Source organism: Triturus cristatus, chromosome 6, assembly GCF_964204655.1.
Source record: "Triturus cristatus chromosome 6, aTriCri1.1, whole genome shotgun sequence".
Classification (NCBI taxonomy): domain Eukaryota; kingdom Metazoa; phylum Chordata; class Amphibia; order Caudata; family Salamandridae; genus Triturus; species Triturus cristatus.
In genome coordinates this window covers 309,971,449-309,991,249 of record NC_140589.1, presented here as the reverse complement: position 1 = coordinate 309,991,249, position 19,801 = coordinate 309,971,449, and the positions used below count along the sequence as shown (strand labels likewise).

General features: G+C 42.6%; 1 protein-coding gene across 1 annotated transcript in view; it reads left to right on the top strand.

The window, feature by feature from the left end:
* The window catches only part of LOC146816790 (uncharacterized), an 84,401-nt gene extending 65,619 nt beyond the window's left edge, over window positions 1–18,782 (top strand). The window contains exons 6-8 of the mRNA XM_085609571.1: window positions 16,278–16,439; window positions 17,358–17,534; window positions 17,978–18,782. The gene's annotated coding sequence lies outside the window, so the exon portion shown is untranslated. The remainder of the gene's footprint in view (window positions 1–16,277; window positions 16,440–17,357; window positions 17,535–17,977) is intronic.
* Window positions 18,783–19,801: the final 1,019 nt, after the last annotated feature.

Here is a 19,801-nt window from a genome sequence, read left to right as displayed (position 1 = left end):
CAGCATACGCCTGTGAAAAATAAATATACATTAGCATAAAACTGTAAATTGTATGAGGTGATCAAAAATGTTTGCATGGCATTTTACCTAATAAATTTACACACCAGATGAGTAGAACACTAATCTGTTGAGCACATTTTTTAGGTGATAATGAGCAAATGTATGTTTGACCATTGTGGGCAGTCCGTGTTTTTTTTAAGTTTACAGAATGCGGTCTAAAACCTAAACTGCATTAAAACCATGGATTTTATTTGATGAGAAAACGGACTTTCGCGTTTTGAAGTTTGACAGAGCCAATTAGCTATTATAAAGTAAATCCTGGCATTTCCCCAGTTGATTCAGCTCATATGCGTGCTGGATAATATATGCAAATTCACAGGGAACCAGACATTAAAAGCAGCTCTCAAATGCAGAGATAAAAGAAATTTCTATGGCTGCAACGCTGTTTATTAAATTTAGAGAATAGTCTTTGTTGTTAAACATTAATTTATGCATTACAGCAACACTTAAAATTCCATCAACTGCTTTGAAATTATCCAACATTTACAAAATTACTCAATTAACAACAACATGCTCAACTGGCGATATTGTAGACAATGCATTATTCATAGTATTAAATAATTAATGATGAAAAATTTAGCAATGTATGTTTTCATTATAATTGCTGATAGAAATGCGTGCATGTAATGCATTTTAGAGATGGTACGTGTGCTTGAACAAAAGCCATGTCCTGTCTTCTGTAAATAGAGCTTAACTTTAATGAGATATGAATTGGGTGTATTTTTTCTTAGGGTATTAGCAGGTATTCCTAAAAGTTGTGTCTCTTCCTCAACTCCGGTTACCACTATAATTATGAAAATATCAACTTGGAAAATTTGCTCCAAAGTTCTACGGAAGGAAAGGCAGACCATGAGCTAATAACATAACTAATTTACAAATTAATTATAAATCTACAACTGAAAAAATACATTACCAATAAAGCTCTAGAGTTAAAGACACCTGAGTGCCCGAATACACTAAATAAAGATAGTGGAAATACGAACAACGAAGGCTTTCAATAAAGACAGTGGAAAGACCGCCAGACCCTGCGTTGCATAGATCAGAGGCAGGTAGTCTTAAGGGTTTGTTGAGCTATTCATCAGTATAAAAAAAAGACAGAAGAGAAGGCTCTATGGGCGGTTAAGCAGAGCTGGAACATTAAGTGGAAACTGAGAAGCAGACTGGAGAAATCTGAGAGCTATCCCATGCATTTACAAACACCAAGGGGCAGATTTACAAGCCCCTTGCGCCGGGTGATGCACAGGCGCAACATGCTGAGTGATATTTACAAGCATAGGCAAAGCCACCCTGCATGACTTTACCTGTGCTTGTAAATATCACCCCTTTTCACGCAACGGGTTAGGGGCAAGAGATGGGTGTTGCTGTGGGTGTTCCCACTTAATGCCCATTTCAACTTATGCAAATGCGTCAGAATGCTACACCACCCTAGGGGTGGCGTATCAAGATGCAACAAGGAGAAATTTTTCATTTCTGCTCGTTTTTTTCCTCTTTCAATGTGTGCTGCACGCATTGGAGGAGGAAATTGCACAAAAACAATTTCCCCACAACACAGGCATCCTGCACATGGCAGCAGTGCGTGCGGCAGTGCAGAAGGAAGTGCAGAGATGTGATATTTTTGTCAATATGTCGCATCCCTGTGCTTCGCAACTAACGTTAGTTTATTGTAAATCTGCCCCCAACTTTCTTGGATCACAGAGGAAGGGTTTAAATACAAACGAAGCAACGTGGTCTCTTGGTCTGTGCCCCTAGTGTATCACTTGAAAATGCTTATTTAGAGGAATATTTGATGGGGAGAAAGGGAGTTGAGAGGCTTGGCATGCATGGCGCCAAAGAAAAATGGCTGGCAGCTGCTGATATTGTGCTGACTTTAAGGCATTTATGCCCTCCTTCTACTTTAGCAACAGAAACTTATGTATTTGAAGAAATATGCTTTAAGTCAGGGACGGTCCTAGGACTTTTGGGGCCCTGGGTGAAAGGGAAAATCTGAGGCCCCTCTAAAGTGCATAGGACATCACAAGAAGTGAAGTGAAATAAAGTGAAATAGCGCTTCTTTGGCATCACTGAAATGACCTAATTCTTTCATTTGGATCGTTCTGCATTTATGATTAAAAAATGAAAAGGCACACTCCAGAATACAAGGAAATAACAGCAGGATTAACTACTTACATGCAGTATGAAGAAGCAATTTTAGATCTCCTATGGTGGAAGTCTGTGCTGGTAAAAGTTACAGTTTTCAGATAAATCGCATTTACTGTGACGGAAGACAAAGTTTGATGAGGAACTTGTTTTGGAAACATTAGTGGAGCCAGATGTGAGAATAAGACAGTTGAAATCCTTGGTGTGAGTGTGTTCACGCGTGTGTGTGTGTTTGTTGTAGTAGTATACCAGTGCTGTTTATTCCTGTTGCTGCTTTGAGATGAGAGTGTATGTCCTTGTATCATCTGGACAGAGGAACAATATCAGCAATTAGGTCTTGCCTCAAGACTACTGGGGAACAGCTCAGTTTCTTAGTTAGAAACTGGAAGCTGACCCCTCACTCATCTCCAGAGAATTGATTTTGAGCTTTTGGAGTCATTAAGAAGTTCCTGCGTCATAATGCTGTGAGAGGTTACTAAAGAGGTTTTTCTTTGGTGGTAAACTCAGGGTAGGATTACTGTGAAAGACTCACGATAGGGAACTTATTATGGGTGAGTCAGCAAGTGGGACTTAAAATAGGGAGGCAGACTTTGTTTAGCAGGGCTTTGCAGAGAGCTGCAATAAGTTTCCTATACCATGATGCTAGAAATGTCTAACAGATGTCACGAAGGTGCTTTTCCTTGCAGCTTCCATAAAAAGGCAATGAGGATGCACTTGTACACAGTGTTGTTGTGTAGTTCCTACTAATCCATAGGATCAGCTCATTTGTTTGAACAACATAAACTAGGGGTTTGGTGCCTAGACTGATTCCGGACACCTCTGCAGGATATGTTGGCCAATAACTCACAGTGCCACCGTAAGCCCCCCTAACCTTACCAGGGAGCGAATGGTTTCTGGCAACCACTGAACATGACAACCCTGACCCCTCAGGGATTGAGGAAACAGTACAGAACCTTTCCCTCAGTCACTCTTACTTACTTATTGTTTGGGAAGTATACAAATAATTTACTGTGGGATATTTTCAATATGTTCATTGAACCAAGGTTATTCTTGCATAAAATACATGGTCTGCAATGATTATTAGACAGAAGCAGATGAAAGTGATTACAAGCACCAAAAGCGGGAATAGTAGATATAAGTTCTATCATGGTGCTAAAACAGTGTATATATGCAGGCATATAAAACAAGGTAGTAATCAAGCCTACTCCTACTATGCAAACCCTACTCTGAGTGTACCTAGAGTGTGTGTAGGTGTAGAGGCAAGAATTTCCCCTACTTATGATCAAGCTCCATTAACTGGTGGAAGAGAATGTAGGAGCCCATCTTGGTCACAAACTGGACACCCCTCATGGAGATGTTGGTTTGCCGCGTAGTTAAATCTCAGCATGCAGGGACACTCTCAGCTGAAGGGCCTCCTCTCCTCATCTATTGGATGCTCATTATTTATAATAGAAAGCAGACTTGCGATGTACTCATTTATTAGCTATGTTATGGACATACAGATACTCCTGTCGCCCTGTGAATGAAGAAAGGATGACATTTGTATATAGTGCGTAAAGAGGCCTAGTACATGATGTTCGAGGCATTGTGATAATATTGTGCAAAGCTAGATGTGTAGACAAAGTAGTTTCAGAGAAACAAATCCAACATTGTTGTGCATGCAAATGGGTGCAAAAGTTCATAGCCAAAATTTTATTGTGGGGACAATGTAAGAATAAGCTGCGTTGCCACATGGGCCTAACCCAGGAATATAACAGTTTATTTTAGACACCCGGCCTATTGCAACAAACACAATATACATCTCAAGCAGAGCTCATGGCACTTTTAGGCTCGCTCTGGAACCCTACACTTAAAGCAAAACATGCTAAAATGTACAATTTGTAGGGTAACATTAAACATTAAAGTAGCACTTTGCCATATCTATGATTTAGAGATGCCACACATAAACACACTTAGGGCGAGAAACACAGCAAATGCAGAAATGTCACACATAAACAAGGGAGTAGCCAGAAAGTTAAAATACCCCCTCTTTGAACCAAAGCTCACATGGCACTAAGCAAGTGAGGCAATTAATCGTGACCCTCCCCAGAAGAGCTCCCTTGTCTTTTCCATCCAAGTATCTAGCCATTCATCCTTCCCATCCTTAATGATATCTCCATTTCACCTTTCCATTTTGTCAACCATTCATTCTTTCATCCATCATGTAATCTTCCACTATTCAGTCTGACTGTTCATCCGTTTTCCCATACATCTCCAAACCTATCCATTCATCTCCAAACCTTTCCATCATCTCACTTATCCATCCCTTCATCCACCATTTCGCTCATCCAATCAGCCATCCATCCTTTCAATCATCCATCCTTTTGCTCATCCATCGATCCAGTTTTTCACTCCATCATCCATCCTTCCTTTCACTCATCCATCCACCCATTTACCCTTGCATCATTTAGCTATCCTTTCACTTACTCATCCATCCATCCATCCACCCATTCACTCATCTGTCTACCCATTCACTTAGCCATCACCCTTTCCTCCCTCTCTCTACCCTCCCTTTTATTCATCTATCCATTCTTTTGCTCACCCAACCTTACATCCATCCTTTTATTCATCCATCCACTCATCCATCCTGTCAATCATTAATCCATATGTCTTCCTTTTCACGTATCTGTCCACCATTTCACTCAGCCATGCATCCTTTCACTAACCCATTTACCCTTCCACCCACCCATTCATCCTCTCATGCATCCATTGACCCTTTCACTCATTCATCCCTTTTCTCATCATTAATACATCCACCCTTTCACTCATCCAATCATCCTCACGTCCATCCATACTCCGTTTCACTCATCCATCCTTACATATTATGTTAATTGATTTGATAATGCGCACCTACCTTTTCACTCAGCCATTCATTCTTCCTTTCACTCATCCATTCATCCATCCATTCCCGTATCCATCATTTCACCCATCCATGCAGCCTTTCACTCTGTCCATCCATCCACCCTTTTATTCAATCCATTTACGCATCCATCCTTTTCCCTCATCTGTCATCCACCCTTACTCATCCATCCATGTTTCCACTCACTCACTCATCCATTGATCCATTCATGCACTCACTCACCCACCCATCCATCCAGGTTAATTATGAGTCTTTGTCTGTGAACTTGCAGAAAGAAGAGGCCCATTAAGAACTTCAGCCTCGCTCGATGCCCCTGCACATAGGCCATCTGAAAACCTGAAAGTCATGCATGATGCACAGTGCCAGGACGTGAGGTGACTGTAACATGATCTGTTTCCTTTGTTTGCAGTATTATATAATGCTAACTTGGCTCCAGGTCTTTGAAGTGCTTTAGACAAGTACAAAAGTACAAATTACATTATAAAAGGTCCATTTTTTTAAATTAAGGGATGAGAAGATTTAAGTGATTTGCTCAGAATCATAGGATTTAGAGCTGACACCAAGTCTTGTATCTGGTTTCCCAATTCCATTAAACTACTCAATGTGATGCGAGGCCCAGGGGAGGGAATTTCATCCCCTGGGCGTCACAGCCATAGTATAGCGTTGCGAGTCCCAGAAGATAGGGCCCCCTTCCACGGGGCTCACAGCACTGGATAATGGCTGCCGGTCCTAGGGAAGAGGGCCTCATGTAAGGCCCTTGCAGACTGATCCAGGGCTTCAAGGCCCGAGGAAGTGTGCTGTGCTAAATGCTACTGCCATGCCAGTTTGATCTGGCTTCTCCCTCGCCCTTCCCCTCACTTCTCCTCACCTGATAATATCCAGCTGGTCCCTGAAACAAAGGGGCCTTCTGTTGCCTGGCAACCAAAAACAGAAAGAGCAGACAAGACTTAAGGAAAAGATTTTTAGGAGAGGCACTGTCCTGCTCCTGACTTTGTGAGCCAACGCAATTGCTGGCTTTGCTGCTGCTCACTTCTCCACCACTGTTTCCTTTCCCGAACGCCTGCACCCAAAGCATTTTTACAATTCCCTAGGACCAGTGAGGTCAAGATACCTCACTTAAAAAATAAATTTCTAAATGTGAACAGATGGGAGAGGGGGAATTGGAGGAACAGGTGGACTGATTGATAGTGTGGCCTTTCATTCAGAAGCAGGGACCCATATATTTGACCTGAGAGCAAGGCCTGTGCAGCTGCCCACACTGCCCATGTCTAGCACCAACCCTGCTTTAAGGGTTTTTCCAATTACAGTGGGTCTTTTTCTCAATGTAGTAGCCATCATGTGTTTTTTTGCCTCAAGATTATCGGATGTATTAGTGATTTGGTCCAGCGTTTCTGTTTTTTCTGAGCCCCACTGGTGTAACATAAGCCCCGCAGCCCCTGCAGTATAGGGGGCAAGTTTCACGGGGGCCCCTCAGCAAAAGAGCTTGGCGGTTGGCCAGGGAGGGGATCCCCCTCCATGTACTTTGCAGGAGGGCCCCCTCAAGTTTCATTACGCTACCACTGAGCCCACTTCATAATGTTGTTATGATGAACATAACTATTAGCCAGTTGTTTTTATGAGTTACATGTTTAACTTTGCATGAATTTCTGCTGCTGCACCTTTGTTTTTTTTCATGTCTCACTTCAGTTGTATTTTCTGTCGTAATTAAAACTTTATCTCAATTTGGGGTAGAAACACTGTACTAGTGGTTTATGAACTCACTCAGCAACATATGACTCCTCCTATGGTCACATTAGAGATCTTTTATGATTTACATATTCTACAGATATTTGAGACTCCCTTCATCAGCAAATGAATGCTTGCTATGCAAGACAGATTCTGTTTAACTCCCTTTTGCTTTTATTAATCTTTACTTTTATACTTTCACTTTTGGGGTTGCTGCATATTAGTAGTGACTCACCTGCATTAAAAAAAACTCTATGTTTTGGTTTGATCTTTACTTGGCATATATTTCTACCAATGTTATTAGGCATTAAACCCTGTCATACTCCTGGTTGACCTATCACACACACTGCTAAGTTAACATTACTTCTATCAAATAATTAAAAGCCAGCTTTTAGGCACTCATGTCTTAGCATTTCCTTAGGTTTTTTTTATGTGGATTCATTTTTTTCCATTATTGGCTAAAGGCTCTTACCATTATCATCATCAGTGGTGGCCGGCAATGATCGGGGTGGAGGGAGGGGTTGTAACAAAAACAAAAAAACATACCTCTTTGCTGCGTCTCTCCTCCGTAACTGCCGCGTCTCTCCTCCATCTTCTTGCCTCATCTTAACAGCCAGGAACTGGAAGCACATCCAGGCTTCCCTGACCAATCACAACACTGCAATGCATGCAGCATTGTGATTGGCCTGAGCACTGTGGTTCGTCTCCCAGCCAGGGAATGGGGGACTGGGCATGTTCTCTACCCAGGCTGTATTGCAACCTGAGAGGAGAACATGCAAAGTACACATGACTGGCCGATCCTGAAAGTGCTGGTCAATCAGTCATTGTACACTTACAGTGTGCCCACCACTCCTCCTCCCTGTTCTGAGAGCAGAGCAGCCTCTCCCTGCCCCACAAAGAAGCCACAGCAGAAACAAATGAAATGATGATACCATCAAGGTTTTAGTATTTGATTTTTCATTAATTTCCACTGCTAAAAGCAGTGGAGTGACACTCCTCCGCCTTAGTGGAGGAGCAGCCACTGATCATCATCAGCCTCAAATGTATGAGAACCTGTCAAGAATTCCTGTCATGCGAGGGGAGGAAAACGGTAACCAGCGAAAACGGACTACATCTCCCAGGATGCTTAGCGGTTGAGAGGTTATGTAAACAGGAGAGCTGTTACATAACTCAAGGAAAACACGCCCTTATGTAAACAGGAGAGCTGTTACATAACTCAAGGAAAACACGCCCTTATGTAAACAGGAGAGCTGTTACATAACTCAAGGAAAACACGCCCTTATGTAAACAGGAGAGCTGTTACATAACTCAAGGAAAACATGCCCTATAAAGGGAGGAACCGGGAGGTACAACGCTGTCGGATATTGTGTTTACACCGACGTACCTGCTTAGTGAAGAGCAGTGTTCCGGAGTGGTGCTCCAGTAAGGCAAGAACGGAGGTAGGTCGAGTCGTTACTCCCTGGGCCGTGTCTTGCCCCATCGTCACCTGTGAAGGACCCGGAAGCTCTACCGGATAACCATTGAGCTTCGCTTTTTGACTCGGCTGAGTCAAAGCGCAGTGGCGCTTTTGCTGGTTGGAGTCGTAACTCCCAGCCCGACCAGAGATACAGGGACTGCCAGCTGTAACGCACACCAGGAGGTGTTTGCCGCGTTACAGACTCGGAAGTCCACGGGATCTATCGATCGAGCGGCTGCTCTCGGTTCAGTCTTCTTTGCTTGTGATTGGGGTATCGGTGACGCATCACCAGGAGGTGACTCCGCGTCCCGGTGCAGTCTGAGGAAGAGGTTGAGCGGCTGCTCCCTTCAGGTAGAGACCCCGGCTGGGTGTTTCCCTGACTCCTCGATTCTCCCCAACACTCTTCGTGCCCCTCACAGCCTACCGATTGGCATTGTCGGCCATTTCATTTCTGCCCTCTGTTGGCATACGCCGGGATCGGCGTATATGCAGAGGACGGTTAGGACCATCCGTGCTGTGGGCTGGTAACGTACTTAGCCTGGAGGATTCCAGTGCCTATAACCTTTGTTTATTCCTTGTATTATTTTTGCCTTCATTAAAATAACTAAACCTTCACAAGTGGTTGCGTTCTCATTATCGTGTCTGTTAAACGATCCTGAGATGTTCAGGGCGTTACAGAACCTTCCTCTTAACTGCAAGCAAGTAGCCTAACTAATACTCCACTTATGGAAGACTTATCAGAAGTCACCGAAGGGAGGGAAAAGTAACCCTAGTTTTCTAGCAGACAGTAACCATATCTCTGAACACATTACTAATTATAGTAGGGCAAACTCAAAAGAATGGTCCTCCATTCCCCATTGGATCTTTAAGAAACACAATATGAACAAAATATTAAATGACGTAATGGTTTTGCAATATTTTATGAATACCACTAATAAGAATTAGCAAAATAGAGATTGCAGAAGTGTTGCCCTAGTGAATAGGTTGACTGAAATGGAGAAGATTACCAAGTTAAGAATAATAAACCTATGTTAACAATAGGATGAGAGGCAATACAGTAACACTAAAATTTAAGGAATTTCAAAATTCAAAAATTCTAATTTCCAAGGTACCCAATGTCAGTAGAAAATTATTTATTCATTTTCTTCTTTATTAGATAAGCAGGAGCCACGAAAGCATTTCGCCCATCACAAAGGGCTACTTTAGGGCTGCAAATACATATAGAATAAAAATAATTTAAGTCTATACTAAAAACACCACATATATCCACAGAATAAGTCCTTGATTTTCATTTAGGAAGCATGAAACAATATATACATTATAATTTAACACCAAGAGTTTACGCTGATGAAAATAGTACTTCAGCATGCAGAAAGGAAATGCGCCACACTCAGAGATGAAATTAAGAACTTGAAGGAAGAGATCAAGTCTTTAAATATAAAAGAAGCAACCGATAAGAATTACTCCATTTTGAAAGAGCAAATTATTGCTCATCAAGCGATGGTAAATAAAAGGAAGATAAGCAAAATAATGAGGGACGATAGGGACTATGAGAAGGGACATGTCTTTACAATTGCTCAATGCTTTGATGATGTAAAGGTCCAGAAAGGCAACCTACCACCCTTGTCTGATTCAGGCAGTGTGTTGAGCATTAACAGCAGTTCGGATGCATTGTCCTTGGAAGAACAAGGCTTGGGTAGAAATAATGATATTGAAGTACAAGGGGCCTGCTTTTTTAGAGGATGTACTAAGATTCGGTATTGGGAACAAAAAGCAAAGACAAGTTGTAAAGCAAGGTTAGGGGAGAGGAGGAAAGATAGAAGACAAAAACAGAGTCCTAACCAGGAATCTAAAGAAACAGTTGAGCAAATAACGGAAGCAACCCAGATTGATGGAACAGATATGCACTTTGGAGGCTTTATAAAAGAGGATCTTGTAGTAAATCTTACAGACCATCAGTTGACTATATATGAGAATGCGGTGCTTAATAAAGGCCTTGGATTCTGTCCGGTATCCCATGGTATCTTTTCAGAGTTACATGCGTACCTATACAAATTAATTAGGAAGCTAAAACTAAAATGCCATTTTGCGATCAATGAATATAAGGGTCAGAATTTACAGTGGCACACATCAAGGACATCTCCACCCTTCTTACTTTAGACACTGACAATGAGTCTTCATTGGATCATATACTTGAGAGTTTGAATGTAACTCAAGATCATACCTGTGATAGTGGCCTACATACCCGTAGTAAATTCTCACCTAAGGGGTCACATCTTAACAGCATAGAGGTCTTTTATAATCTGGTGACAAATGATTTATATCGTTTGGAGAATAAAAAGCTCAAATCACATAGAACATATCATAAGGATAATCTATCAATAGAAGAGAGGATAGCCTTACATGACCTTCAAGTGAATGGCTCTTTAGGGATAAGGGAGGTAAATTAAGGTGGAAATGTGGTTCTAATGAACAGAAGGGATTATGAGGTGTATTGACAGTTGAACAATATAACACACTACACAAAGTTACATGTTAACCCCTGTACATTGGCCACGGTTCGTATAAATCAGGAATTGTTGCACTGGAAAGATATGTCTTTTTTCAGACAATGAGTTTAACTTTCTCCCAATCAGTAACCCTAGATTTCCATGATTATATTTACTTCCAAAAATACATAAGAAGGGACGTTTCCCGCCAGGCCGCCCTATCATCTCTGGAATTGGGTCCATGAATCAACACCTCTCACAGTTCGTGGACTCATCGCTGCAGCCATTGGTTAGAAATCTCCCTTCTTATATTAGGGATACTATGAACATACTCAGTAAATTTTAAGATCTCCCATGAGAGGACTCAATGTGGTTTGTCACATTGGATTTTGAATCCCTCTACACCTGCATCAGGAGGATTTGGAGAAGATGGCAGTGGATTTCCTTTTATCCACTCGGAGGGCAGATTTGTAGAAGGAGGAAGGGTTTGAAATTTGTGCCATCATATGCCAACCTCTTCATGGGGTGGAACACATCCATGCGTGGCCAACGGCGGCTGCTGAATGGACCAAGCATATACAGTTCTTGGGCAGATATATAGATGATATTATCATCATCTGGACTGGAACAGATGTCCAGATGAGTGAATATTTTGGCTTCCTTGATAATAATGAACTGAATGTCAACTTCATGTTAGATATGTCCCAAACCAGAATATAGTTTCTAGATGTAGAGTTCTTTGTTATCAATCAAAATATACACAGTACATTGTACAGGAAGGAAACAGCCGTCAATAGCATATTACATGTTATGTTATGTTATGTTATTGTATTTTATAGCGCGCACAGCTACTCCTAGGAGTGTCCCGGCGCGGGCTTTGAGGTCAGCAGAGCAAAAGGGAATTAAAACAGGAGAGTTTTGAGCTGCTTCTTGAAATGATTAGAATCTTGAGTAGCACGCATGACAGTTCCCAACCACACTGTACCAAAAGATCTATTCAATTTGGTGAACTACTAAGAATTTGCAGAAATTGTAGTGAGGATTCTAGCTTCAACGTCCATGCAAAACTGATGACTGCTAGGCTGAGTAAGAGGGGATACAAACGACAGGCTGAATTGCGAGCTAGAGGGGGGTGTCGTAAGGAAATTATGACTAACAAGGCTAAAAAAGAAGCAGTGGCAGAAAGATTGTCATTCAGTACCACCTACTCATCCTCCAATGGGGATATTTACAGGGTTTTGAATAATGACTGTGCCATCTTAACCCCTTCAGTGCGGCGCGGATTACCGCGCTGTGCTGAAGGTATCGTGCGCGGGTGGGGCCATGACGGAGCGGTTCCGTCATCCACACAGCGCAACCGAAGGCATGACGGAACCGCTCCGTCATGTGCATCAAAGGGGTTAAAAGGGGTACTGTAGTGAAGGCAGCGATTTAGATGCATACATTGCTATGTTAGCATAAGCGCGTTAGATGTTAGAAAAGCCATCTTGCCACTTTTGCTGCTTTTGCACACAACACTGCAGAGACATGTTATTATTTGAAAACTGCTTGCTTGCCTTTTCTTCACATGAGAACTGTCTGTTGTTCACATCCCTAGATGTGCACTGCGACCTTGGTCTGAACATTGTGTGCAAAACACTCTGAGCTGCCAGACAATGTATGTTTTTGAGTTCAGGTTGATCGGCCCACTCTCTAGCCATGATACGCACACAGCTGCAAATACCTGAATATCCAGTGCCTTTAATATTACTGTTTGCATGTGTTAGAAACACATTCTGGAGAAGAACATTTCCAGGCACAGAGCAAAGCTGATCCTGTGATGTGATTCACCTAAGCTGATCTTTACGGTACGGGGTTCCCCATTCAAGCCTAGAGACCTTCTATTAGTATAATAATACTAGCCTACTAGCTAAGGGAAGGTGGCTGTATTCCACTGTCATTTGTAGTATGATTTCTCCCTTCATTTTCTATGGTATTGTAACAATGCTGATAGTTTTAATTATAATCATTTGTCTGCTTTGTTAGCCAAAGTACTGCATCTTAGGTGACACTGCCGGGCTGTGAATGCGGATGATAAATCTTTTCACTCGTATACTCACACGCGGGTCCCAGCAAATTATAACCCATATAGGACGCAAGAGATTCCCCTTTCAGCCTGGCAGCATAGCATTTGGTTTAATGGCGCCCTTCCCCATGCGGTTGCACCGGCTAGAATGGGCCTCCAGGGGCCACATGGCCGGTGCTGGCCGGATTTACGCCTCACCCCCGCTATTTGACTGTTGCGGTGGATGAATTGCGTACACTCCATACAGTCCTTATTGCAGTATATAGGGCTTTAGTGCAATACGTTTCACGCAACGTGCAGGTGGGGGCACCTGCTGTTGCGGGGCTACTGGCTGGTCATCCCGCGGTTGATATTAGCCCCGTCATTGTTAATTCGGTGATGGGCAAGCGCCCCCAGAATAAGGACGATTTGCCTTATTGGCTTGCCGAGAAATTTGACCAACTGGAAGCAGTATTTCCGCACTCTACTCCTCTTGAGAAACACAGGATCCTCACCATTAGTTTGCCAAAAGATTTGATCCCAGAAGTGTCCGATTGTGACAACTAGGGTAAGGTTTTTGCCGCGGTCTACTCAAAGTGCTTTGGCACTCCGTCTATGTCTGTGCTTCCCTCCGTCATTAAACGTGTTCAAGATAACCACGGTCCGGAGGCGGCTGTTGAGTTGGGAATGCAGCTTGTTGGGGTGTTCAACGTAGTTGCCTCTCTCGTCCTTGGTAACCTCAAGGGAGATGCGGTACAGTTCCAAGTGGCTAATGGCTTAGCCCGCGTCGATGAGCTCGATAAACCCAAAGAGTTGCCTAAAATTACACGTCAACGTCCCCCGTTTCAGAAGAAGAAGGTTGCTGCGCTAACAGCGAGGTTTGCCACAGATAGTGCGGATGCAGCTTCGGAACCTGACATGGGCACTAACGCTGCTCAACAGCGCAGCGGAGGTTACAGTAGTGCGGCAAGCACTGCGTCTATTTCTGGAGGCGACAGCAACTGACACGTTCATTACTGTAGAAACTGCTGACACTAGAGTGGCTCCCCCTGACAGACTATATGACATAGTGCTCTTAATTAAAGGTGACATACAAAGCACAATACAAGGGATTTTTGGGGATAATCTGACCTCTTCCTATGACATTCTCTTGGCAGAGGCAGACTGGCCCCGGCTTTCATTTTAGATGCTCCTAGAGGGGAGGAGGTAATCCTCCCGTCCTTTGCGCACACAGTCCCAAGGGAGCACGCTGAAATGTTTGCTGAAGAGTGGGCTCAGGTGCTTTCACCGGCTTTGTATCGTACTCAGGTGGGCTGGGATAAATTGTCTCCCAGCCATGAGATTCCCTTGCGGTCTATGCCTCAACCACAACCCCAATATCCCATGCGTCACAAAGCTAGATCTCACGTCGCGGACATCCTTGAGCAATTGGAATATCAGGGAGTTATTGAAACATGTGTGTCACCAATGAATAATCCATTATTCACTGTAATGAAGCCTGATGGGTCGTACCGCCTTTTTTGGATTACCGGCATTTAAACTCTCATTGCCGGACATGCACGGTACAGAATACCCACAGTTCTGCCCTCGTTGATAGTCTTGTGCGTAAAAGGTTTAAAACCACACTTGACATATCCAATGGCTTTTACAGCCATAGCCTGTCCCCTATTAGTAGTCAGTGGACAGCGTTTACTTCTGGCGGCAAGCAAAAACAATTTAAAAGATTGGCCATGGGCTATAAAAACAGCCCTGGCGTCTTTGCCGCACGTGTAGTCTCTCTGTTAGAGAGCATTGACCCAGATGCGTACTCGTATGTTGATGATATCTATCTCACGGACGACGAGTTGTGGCCGCATCTGTGTCGCGTTGATCGCATTATTGTTATGTTTGCAGACTTCGGTTACAAATTAAAGTCTCACATTGCAGAGTATACAGTGTTGTTTTTGGGCTACGAGCTCAACAATGAAGGTCGAGGATTAGCTCCTCACTTTCTGGAGAAGTGCGTATGTCTGCGTGCTCCTACAACATTGAAAAAATTACAGTCTTTGCTGGACTTTCTGAACTTCGGTCGTATGTACATTCCCGATTATGCCCAGCGTATCAAGCCACTATATGCCTTGGTACAACCTACTTTTTCCAAATCCAGCTGGCTGCCAGAGCATTCAGCTAGTTTGCAATCTTTGCAGGCTGATCTTCTTGCTTCAAAATACTTACTGACACGTGATAACCACACTAACCTGGTGATAAGAATTGTGCCAGGCGCAGTGGGTTTCACATACTTATGGTTCAATTAGGGCTCTTCAAAATTGCGCCGCCCAAACCCTACTCATGATACCCCGGCGGACTTCCGCTAAACCCGGCCTAAGGAACCTCCATTGGCTCCCAGTCAAGGAAAGGATCGATTTCAAGGCCCTATGTATTGCCCATCGAGCCTTCTGGAAAACCGGTGTGTCCATCAACCACTCTCTGATCAACCCCTACAAACCCTCCAGACCGCTCAGATCATCCTCCTCCTTCCTCGCACCAGTACCTACGATAAAAAGAACCAGGAGTGAAGGCCACTCTTTCTCCTGCAATGCGGCCATCATTTGGAACTCCATTCCCCTCTCCCTTCGTTCTGAGCCCAACCTTCTTCGGTTCCGTAAGAAACTGAAAACCCTGCTTTTTAATAGACCAGCATAGTACCCAGTTCCACACCTACCTGCTCTGTCCGTAGCGCTAGGACGCCTCAGGGTAGCTATCGCGCTCCATAAATTGTCTTTTCATTTCATTTCATTTCATTCATTTCAGGGCGACACAGTCCCCATTGTTTACAAATCACACTTGTACACTTCGGCTGAACTGCGCTTTTCCTCAGTCGAGAAAGTTTTGACTGCAGTGCAGATGCAGTCTCACAGATCTAATTAACCTTAGGGACCGTATACCATTCTAATATGGCGCTAAAAAAGCAGAGATCACTGACTACACACTATGAGGAGGGCTCGGGTGATCAGGTGTTTACTTGAACACGTGACATGATTGGCAGATCTCATTTAAGACGCCGTCTATCCCATACACGGTTTCGTCGTTGATTCAGAAGAAGCAGACTTGGAGTCAGGTAAGACGAGAACGCTGATGTTTCTGTCAAGCTCTCAACAGAATAAACGTTTGTCTTCTATTAGTACTGTCTATTTTGAACTTCAAGGGGAGTTCTGGACCATAATTAGTGGATCTTGTTGAAGGAATAGTATCGTTATGATCTATAAGGCGCAGGATTGCAAGCTAGCAGGTTTCACTGGTTGTCTGCTTATCTAAGGACTTGGCGCACAACCCCTTTGGTAGTCGCTTCAAGGATTATAATGAGATTTTAGGAGCGGATTATGGATACGGGATTATCCACTTGTAATAATCATCAATCTATTGTTGAAAGTTTGTTTAGGCGTGATTTTGATGAACGCGCGCTTATGGTGATTTCCGTTTTTCTTTTAGTGATTGGAGCCTACAGATTGGCATCAAAATATACAACAACATTGTTGATTAAATATTTGCAAAGTTTCCTTTTGAGGTGGTCTGGAATCCCTACTACAGTTTGATTGTTTTGTGACGTATATATGACTCAGGGGTACTTATACCGTGTTGATTATTGAAAAGGTAAGATTGTTTTTTTTTCCTTTCAAAAACACTTTTCTTCTCCCCTTCGCTTCATATTAAGGATAGGGTTCTGTGATAACTTGCCTAGTTTTTAATTGTGTTATATTGCTTTAATTAGGCCACTCATTCTTTTCGACTTCGAAATAAATACCAATCTGGAATTGATTACTTGGTGACGTTTTGGAGCGTGTTCATATGTGATACTTTGGGTAAATATTGTTATTTATGGCCCATGCTTATATTGTACTTTTCAATAACTGTTTTGATGATTATCGGATGCGCCATTATAGTTACAATTTTAACTAACAATACTGGAGATGATTATTGTCAGGTTTCCCCTTTTTCTTATTGCCCCCCTTTTTTCCTTCCATCTTATTGTTTCCCCCCCCCCCCTCTTTTTTGTTTTCTAGTCTTTTGGTCTCCTTTCTTTTTTCTTTTTCTTTTTCTTCGTTTCCTCCGGTCATTGTCTTCTTTCTTTCTCTTCTCTTTTTTACTTGTAATCTCTGGGGTTTTGGTCTTACTGGGACCCCTTCAGCATTTAATATGGGCATACCTTGCTCTTACTTTCTTAGATCGGTCTTGTGTCACCTTACATACATAAGGATATTATGTCCATATCGTTATGAATGAATGTGATGAGGATTACGTGTCAGGATTGACGCACACTCAAGTCAGATATTTAAGGCATGGTTCTAAATTACTTAACTCTTGTTGTCTCGATCTATGTACTATAATAATTTTTTAATGTTGTTAGGAATGTATGTGGATATGTATATTGTCTTACATGGAGTTTTTAGTCATTTATATATAAATGTGTTGTAATTGTTTATGTTTTATCAATTTTAAGTTTTGTCATGTTTGCATTTTGTGATATATATATGGATTTTATATATATGTTTGTATCTGTATTCATTTCAGCCCTGACGAAGTTCGTAAAGAACGAAACGCGTTGGCTGAGTCTGAATCTTAGAACTTAAATAAAGAATAAAAGACGAAATTTGGATCGTTGGGAGAGACATTTATTCTCTGGTGCACCGTCCCTTCTTCTAAAAGTATATCTTAGTTGCAGTGGATTCGTGCACACGTTTTCTTTGGGTATGGCCACAAAGGAGTGCTGATGCTCGCACTGTCATAAGGGATTTGCGTGTCTTTGTGGGAAGTTGTGCGTGTGGTACCTTTCATTCTGATCAGGGCCCTGCGTTCGCCTCTAAGGCGTACAAAGAAGCCATGAAATCCTTGGGGGTCCAAGTCAAATTTTCGTCTCCATACCGACCGAGGGTAATAGTGTAGTGGAGCAAATGAACCGTGACTTAAAGCAATCCTTGACAGCTAGGGTTTTAGGCACTGGCTGGAACTGGTTTGCCCATCTGTATAACGTTCAACGTGCACTTAATAATCTCCCTAGAAGGTCTCTGGGTGGGCGGACCCCATACATGATGCTCTTTGGCATAAAAATGTTTGTCCCGGACCTTGATGGTCTAGACTTGGCGGCGTCTGCCTCACCCATTGACGTAGATGATTACTGTGCTGTGTTACAGAGTCTACAAGAGACCAGAGATAGTCTTGCGAAGGAACACATGCCCTCCACATCTGATGCTGCACTTCAGATTCCGGTAGTCGGCTGGCTACCTCGAGTTGGTGACCTGGTCCATGAGAAGGTGGAGAACAAGAAGGAGTTTGGCCCCTCTTATCGTGCCCCGGTTCCAGTGCTTGGCATGCAGGGTACAAGAACAGTCATTTTACGTCCACTTCCTGGTCGCAAGAATAACAGGTACATCTCCATTGACAATGTCAAACTACAGCGAGTGGCCGATTTTTCTTAGTATGACTCCAGCAGTCTCTTGCCCTGCGATGCTGAGAAATTCTGTTTTGGCTCCGGCTCCTACCACCATGCCTGATGTTGCCATTGAAATGCATACAGTTACTGCTCCTTTGTTGCTACCACCGGCTGGTAGTCTACCTGAAGATACTGAGTATGCTTATCCTGCAGATGTAACATTGCCTGTTTTCCAATCAACCACAGTTACCCAGTCACGTTTCTCCTTTGATTCTAACTCTATGACTTCCAGGGCCCCATCAAAAGTTTCTATTTTTGCTGTTTGGTTTAAAAGACATTTTTTGATTCCCCCTTGGACTTACATTTGGCTAATGCTCATATGTATTTTTTTATTTATGTCCGTAGAATTTGTGGTGTTTTTTTTTCGTCTTGTGAACGGACACTACCTAAAAGAAAGGTCAACAATTAGATTAATTGATGCAACTTTGGCCCCCCACTCCTCATCACACATCAAGAAGAGAGACCAGACTTTTGTGAATATTACTGCCTGGCCTGTGTTAGATGGGATTGCGTGGGATGCTGTTAAATTTCAAATTCATGGACCCACTGAGCATATTAATGTTCCGAATGTATTTTGTGTTTCTATGGGTGATGTGGTTAAACAAAACTTCCGCTCTGATGATTGGGACGTTCAGGCCATAGAAGAACTGTTTTCTGATTTGAAATATTATGCCGCTTTTGATGCCGAAGATTTGTATTTAGACACTGCTAAATACGGAGAGTTGTTTTGCTATCAACATTATGGCAATCATTTCCTACATAAAGCCAATACGTGTCTTAATTTTGTGAATTATACAAAATGGGAACATTGTCCAACGCCAATGTTAGGCAGCTCCAGTACATTGGTGAACAAATTTGCCTATTTTACTGATTTCAGTGTTTAAAAACCTGCCACCTTTTATTTTAAAATAGCAGTGGAGTCTGCCTCGAAGGTTAGGCTGACACACACTAAATTATTGTATTCCAAATCCTTTATGGATGATTTAGCGGTCAGGGGTTATGATCTGTGGAAAGCTACTATTGATCTTAAATCTGTTTGAGGTTCTAAACCATGTCAGGTACAAGGAACAGAAGCTTTGCATCGTGCCTGCCTCATCCCGAACCCTATATTGTTTTTGAATTTGACTATTTTTCAGACCACCTGTTTTGGATTGGCTACTTCTAAAACGCTGAATTCCCCCTCTATTCCAGATCTGGGTGCTTATCCACATTGGGATAATCATACAGATCTGTCACTTGATGCATTGCAGTCATACATTACTAACACATCATTCAATATTGCCAAATTAAATTCGGAAGGATGGTTGACTTGGCAGACGAGCTCAGATTCCTGTCAACATCGTTTTTTGGGTCTACAACCTGGGGATACGCAGGTTCATTTAGACCCTGCTTTGAATCTTCTCATTCTGTTACTACCTACTCAGTTGGGAAGTTATGCCAGTTTTGGCTGCAACATTCCACCTTGGCATCTGTTAAATTACATGACAAAATAGATTTGAATGATTTTTTTAATGGTCCTGTGGGT